Genomic DNA, 7,343 nt, shown 5'->3' with positions numbered 1-7,343 from the left:
TCAAGTTACAAAAGCAAGAGCAGCAGCATGACTAAAACAATCCTTCAATCAGTCCTTCACCAAATATTTACTGAGCACCACCAGGTACCTGGCATTCTTTAAGATTTAACGGTGGGTAAAATAAACAATGTCACTGCTCCCAGGAAGTTTTCAGGGCATTTTTCTCAAAATATTAAACGTTTTTAATTAGGATCATCTTCTCTGCTGAATTATACACACCGCCCTTACCAAGGGACAAGTAAAAGTACACACAAGATGCATAAAGATAGTCATGAAAATAAATAGATTTTGAGTGTGACTGCATATTGGGGTCTGGATGAGTGCTATGTGTCTGTAATTGTAGATATGGATTTGTGAATTCAATCCTACAAGAATGCATTTAGAACTTATTGTGTACCCAGTGGCATCCAGGATTTTCAGTGGAGATAATAAAATCAAAGAAGAACTCTTGCCCATAAGAAGTTTAACTTGTCCAAGGAGAGACATTTACTTATAAAACAATAGAGTAAGACTCAGGAGGTAGGTGGGAAAAAGACAGATGAGAGGGAATGTGGAGAATTCAATGACTAGGAAGCAGTAGTTCTGTCTGGCTAGAGAACAAGACAGGTATGAGGAAGTGGTGGGAAAAGGTACAGAAAGGAGATGGGACTTGAACAGGACTATGGTGCCCAGCTAGAGCTGTAACTCAGCACAGAGAATGATTAGCCACTGAAGTATTCTAGGCAGGGAGCAAGAAAGACCACTCTAGGTGCAGTCACAGGGAGTTAATGCTGGAGGAAGGGGCAGAGATTTGAAGGTTACTGTAAACTCTCAAGTAGAGAACTGAGAAGGGCCTGGATTAGGACTGTCGCAATGAGAAGAGGGGAAAAAATTAATTTGGAAGACGTTTAGACATTAATTTGGAATTCCAAGATCTGGACAGTATGGAAACTTAAGGATTCTGACCCAAGGGGTAGAGTGGACACTGCTGGTTTGCCACAACTCCTTCTTCCTTCTTGAACTGCCCCCTTTCCCCGCCCCCCACACACACACCATACAGTCCACCATTGGCCTTGGGGAAAATGATCCCACTCTCACCCAGTTCCAGGGAGGCTCCTTTATTCTAAATGTGCTTCCATTGCCATTATGGCCCAAAATGGCCACAAGACTCCTTCTGGCTGAAGGACACAAGGGAAAGTCAGCTGGAAGAGTTGTGGAGAAAGTTTCTTTGCTTTAAAAAAAAAAAAAAAAAAGACAGAGGTGAGTGGATTGCCTGAGCCTGCAGGTTCGAGACCCGCCTGGGCAACTTGGCAAGACCTCATCTCTACAATAAATGAAAAAATTAGCTGGGTGTGTTAGCGTGCGCCTGTAGTTCCAGCTACTTGGAAGGCTGAGGCGGAAAGATCGCCGGAGCCCAGCAGGTCGAGGCTGCGGTGGCCGGGAGTGGCCACTGCACTCCAGTCTGGGCGACAGAGTGAGACTACAACTCAAAAAAAAAAAAAAAGAGAGAGAGAGAGAGGGAGAGAGAGAGTTTCTCTATTCCTACCTTGTATAATGCCACATATAAGCATCATCTCCTCATCTCTATAACTGGTCATTTGGTACAGCCTAAGGACAGTACTGACTTGGTGGCAGAGCAAGGAAAAGATGGAGAGAAGCTGGGGTCTTGATGTCACTGACCCACCCTGAGCCTCCTCCCCTTGCCCCCAGATTCTCTGATAGATGAGCTAATAAGCTTTCTCATGTTGAAGCAGTTTACAATGGGATCTCTGTAACTGGGGACCAAAGCATCTTAACTGATAAGGACAGAGTGTGGCATCATTCACCAAATTAGGAAGCACAGGAAGAGAAGTGGGTCTAGAGGAGGCATAGAGTGGTGATGTAGGGCTTAGGCAGCTAGTGCAGAATCTAGCTGACAATCAGAAATACAAAACAGATGACACGGATGTTGGGATGAAGGATACAGATGTGGACTTAAGGGTGCAGCTTTCCAGCGATAGCCAAGAAGTGTGAGTAGATGCGTTGCTAGAATATGATACCATTTCTTCCACAGACACAGAGATCTGCAAGTCACTAGCATCTATGAAAATCAAACCACCACCACTGCTGCCCCACTTCTTTTTTTTTGAGTTGGAGTCTCACTCTGTCATCCAGACTGGAGTGCAGTAGCACACTCACGGTCACCACAGCCTCAACCTGCTGGGTTCAGGTGACCGTTCCGCCTCAGCCTTCCAAATAGTTGGAACTACAGGTGTGCACTACCACACCCGGATTTTTTTTTTTTTTAATTGTAGAGACAAGGTCTCACCAAGTTGCCCAGGCTAGTCTCAAACCCCCGGGCTTTAGGCAATCCTCTTGCCTCAGCCTCCCAAAGTGCTGGGATTACAAACTGAGCCACCACATTCTTCTAACTACCATTCACACCATTGAAAACCTGTGCCACCTTGGGCAGGGGTGGGAAAGATTAGATAACCCAAACTGGAATTCAAAAATAAATCTATTAACAAATAAAATATGAGACCTACTTTTTTTTTTTTTTTGAGTCAGGGTCTCCACCCAGGTTGGAGTGCAGTAGCATTACCATGGCTCAGCACAGCCTGGAACTCCTGGGCTTGGGAGGTCTTCTGCCAAAGCCTCTCGAGTAGCTGAGACTTCAGGTACACACCACCATGATCAGCTAATTTTTTTCTAGGCTGGTCTCGAACTCCTGGGCTCAAGTAGTCCTCCCAAAGTGCTGGGATCACAGGTATGAGCCACTGTACCCAGTCCCTACTATCGTTTACTAAGCACATTTTATCCTATGTACCTAAAATTCTTTTCTCAAATTCTCACAATCATCCTGTGAGGCAGATATCATGCCCCTCTGCTTACAAATGAGAAAACTGAGGTTGGTTCAAAGAAAGATCACTTACCCAATCACAAAGCCAGTACTTACGTGACAGACCAAGATTTGAAAGCAGAGCAGGGAGGGGAAAGATTGAAGGCAACCCACCCCCCCAATCACCCCAGTCAGGAGGCTAGTTCAGGATCAAGGACCTCACTAAGTCAGGAGCAATGGAGATGGCAGAGAAAAACCAATTTTGACAAGTGACAATTAAGGCAGCAAAGGCTCCAAGATGGCTTCTCAAACGCAGATCTGATGGAGAGCAAGGTGGGACCGATCGGTTTATCAACTCCACTGGCCTCTGCCGGCTAGCTCAGAAACCTGACCTCACTCAGGCCTGCCACTGTTTGTATGGAGAGCTGTACTGGAAACAAAGCACTTTCTAGCCCACCTCCCCCAAAAAGGGGCCTTGGCATTACTAGCTGCTCTCTGAGCGCTAGGAATGTGTCGTTTCTAAACAATGTGCTGCAGCATTTGGTCTCCTCCACAGTCTCGGTCTGCTGATCCCTCCCCTGCCATCTGACCTTTTGGTTATTGTCCACGTGGGCTGGCAGTGACCCGTGCTTCTCTGCTTTCCTTGCCTGCCCCCATCTCTCTAACCATAACTTCCTCTTGGCCTGTCAATATCCTCTGCTTGAAAACATACTCCTCACATGTTTGGAAGAGCTGCTGAGACCTTTGTATCCTCAGCGCTTAAGAGGAGAGCCTCTGGAGGAACCATTTCAGCCCTTGAGGAATCTCTTAACAAGAGTGATTAGTTACAGAGAAAGCAGTCAACAATAGGTAGCATTAAGGAAGAATGACTATTTCACTTTAAAAACAAAACAAGCAGGAAATATATACATGGCTCAAAGGGCACAGGAACACAATCCACATTTTGGGGAATGGCACAGACTCTCCAAACTATAGTTACAAGCTTTTTGAGTCACAAAGCAAACTGACTGGTTCTTGAGCTTAACACACATATCTATGCCCACGACATGTGATAACAGGTGCCTGTTTAATTTTAATGTAAGAGACTTGGAAGCAAAACTCAAGGTGTAAAAGCGAATGGCAGTTAGTCCTCACAACCCAAAGCAAGCTGACCAGGAGCAGTATGTAGGAGTTTTAGATGTGGCTCAAATGTCAGAGACAAAATGAAGCCAGGGAGGTCAGTCTCAGAGAGGTGGGAAGAGTATAGTCCCCCTGATCTCTGACTTGTCAAGCAGGCCTAAAGATAAATGCACTGCATTGGAATGAAAAACACAATTTTCATAAAAACCCAATATTTAACTTGCTTACACCATCTTTTCCAATAAGCCTTGGCACAGTGTCAGATTAAGTTTATGCAGCTTCAAGAGTAAGATGGGGGTACTGCAAGATTAACAACTACCTGCCAGGCACAGTGGCTCACACCTATGATCCCAGCACTTTGGGAGGCCAAGGTGAGAGGACTGCTTGAGCCCAGGAGTTCGAGACCAGCCTGAGCAACATAGTGAGACCCCTGGCTCTACAAAAAATTAAAAAATCAGCCGGGCATGACGGTGCCTATAGTCTACTAGGGAGACTGAGGGAAAAGGATCTCCTGAGACCAGGAGGATGAGGTTACCATGAGCCATGATCGTGCCACTTAACTCCAGCCCAGGTAACACAGTGAGATCTCGACTCAATTAAAAAATTACATTGCTGGTCCCTGATTGTGTAAAATCACACTATGAAACCAACCAGCACTGTCCCCTCTGACAGTTTAAAGAATAGGAGAAAAGGAAGAAAGTCACTAAAGTGTGAGCATCTATTATCCATTCGGGAAAAATGCCTGCCTTCCAAAACCTTCAAGTTGCCTTCAAGTTGGAAGGGAAGAGTCATATTTAAGAGAGAGAAAGATTTGGTAGTTACTTTTACAGTACAAAAATGGTGTGACTGTTGTCTTTTGAGATAGCAGCTACTCAGCTTTTCAATGTGCTGCAGGCATTCAGTCCACAGTACCACCTCATTTTCTACCCATTATCAATATAAAAATTAGAGTATCTTGGCAACAGATCTCTCATAGTGGGATTCACTTTATTCTAGGATCTTTTCTAGTAAAACTAAAATGGCAAAGGAACCTCATTATCTAGATTTTCAATATGGCCTATTCCAACTGTAATACTCTATTCATTCTTCCATCAAATTACAGTTAATAACCATCTATTACATGAAGTATGGTACCTCTAGCTGCTAAGGCTCCCAGGCTGCTGAAGGAGACAGAAATGTCCAGAAATAATGCTTGCAATGTGATAGGCGCTGTAACATGGATGTGTGTGAAGCAAGGACGAGTGCTTAACTTTGCCTGGTCAGGTTGAGTTGAGAGCTGCCTAGCAGATGAGACATTTGATACAAGTCCTAAAGGATGGTTCAGATGAGGGTGTGTTTAGGTAAAAATCAAAGGGCACACCCATCAAAAGGAATCCCATGCATAAAGTCTCAAGAGTCTGTAATGTCTGGGAAAATGAGCAGTTCTGCATACCAGAGGGCAAGTCATTTGGTCAGGTGGTCTGGTAGATGCTAAGTCAAACAATGAAGTTTGGCCTGTATCTCTAGACAGGAAAGGGCCACTTCAACAAGAAAGGTGGGATGAGGGCTGGATGTGGTGGCTCACACCTATAATCCTAGCACTTTGGGAGGCCGAGGTGAGAGGACCGCCTGAGCCCACAGGTTCGAGACCCGCCTGGACAACTTGGTGATACCTCATCTCTGCAACAAATCAAAAAATTAGCCAGGCATTCAATCAAAAAATTGGCGCATGCCTGTAGTTCTAGATACTTGGAAGGCTGAGGCAAAAGGATCGTCTGAGCCCAGGAGGTCGAGGCTGTGGTGGCCATGAGCATGACACTGCACGTCAGCCTGGGCGACAAAGTGAGACTCCAACTCAAAAAAATAAAAAAAGAAGAAGGGGAGGATGAGGAAAGAAGAAAGAACCAAGTTAAAATGTTCTGGCTTCTTATTTGATAGAAATCACCAGGAATATATGAGGCGAGTACTGTACATTATCTGTCTCCACTTTACAGATGGGAAAGTTGAGACTCAGAAAAGTTTCTTTCTGAAGCCCTCTCAGCTAGTAAGTAATTAGTGGTGCCAAAATTGAAAGCCCATGCTTTTAATCATTAATCACTTCAAGGTACTGCTCCTACTGTTAAAAACATGAAGTTAAAGACACAGATACCATATTGTTTTCACTGAGTGTAAGCAACTCACCACTTCAAAAGTGGGGGGCAGGAAGGGAAAAAAATAGAAGGCATCCAAAAGTTACGCTGCATTCAAAGTAGAAGACTGAGCATTAAAGATATATGAATAAAGGAAGCTGTTATCCTCTATGGCAGTGGTTCTCAGCTGAGACTGATTATGCCCATCGGGGGACATTTGGCAACACCCGGGGACATTTGGCAACATCTGGGGACATTTTTCATTGTCTTTCTGGGGAAGATGTGCTACTGGCATCTCACGGGACAAGGCTAGGAATGCTGCTAAGTATCCGACAATGGACGGAACAGACTCCCACAACAAGGAATTGTCTGGCATAAAACCCGACACAAACCACAGAAGTGGAGTTTTCCATCTTGTTTGTGTCCTAATAAAAATAACAAACTGCTGTCCTTATGACCCATCAGAAGTAGAGTCTGGATTTTTGTTTGTAACCTTATCATCACCCAGTCTCAAAAGCAACAGAAACACTGCATTTGTTCAAGTTTAGTTCAAGCTCAACGTTACAGAATTCAAGAACATAGTAACTGGCCTGCAAAAAGTGTAGTCCACCATCAACCAAGACCAGAAGCACCTAAGAAGGTCAGGCATAAACTGCTGGAGGCAACAAACGATGCTTTCTCCCTTAAATAGTTATTAAATCATATTCAAGTCACAAATGATAAAAAGTACTTTTAAGAATTTTTTTGAGGAAAAAAATTCCTTGTAAAATGAAGGTCTTATTCATCTACTGGTTCATTTTGGGCAGCCACAATTTAGATATCACATTGGAATTTCAGAGACCTGAAAGCAATGGAGAGGAGCGGTACTGCCTATCCCAGTCACAGCTAATTTGCCAACCCATCAAGACCCATAATCAATCTTGTATTAATAGAACGCCTATAATCCCAGCACTTTGGGAGACTGAGGTGAGAGGATTGCCTGAGCCCACAGGTTCAAGACCAGCCTGGGCAGCTTGGCGAGACCTTATCTCTCCAGTAAATTAAAAATTTAGTCAGGCATGTTGGCGTGTGCCTGTAGTTCCAGCTACTTGGAAGGCTGAAGTGGAAGGAACGCTTGAGTCCAGCAGGTCGAGACTGCAGTGGCCATGAGCGTGCCACTGTACTCTAGCTTGGGTGATGGAGTGAGACTCCCAAATAATTTTAAAAAAAAAAGAAAAATATAACACAGTTATCTTTGTATCCCAGTTAATGTTATGTAGGTATTTGCTTTCTTTTTTTTTTTTTGGTTGGGGTTGGAGTCTCACTTTGTCGCCCAGACT

Source organism: Carlito syrichta, unplaced genomic scaffold, assembly GCF_000164805.1.
Source record: "Carlito syrichta isolate Samal-C Ts95f unplaced genomic scaffold, Tarsius_syrichta-2.0.1 Scaffold304694, whole genome shotgun sequence".
Classification (NCBI taxonomy): Eukaryota; Metazoa; Chordata; class Mammalia; order Primates; family Tarsiidae; genus Carlito; species Carlito syrichta.
This window is presented reverse-complemented; position numbering follows the sequence as displayed.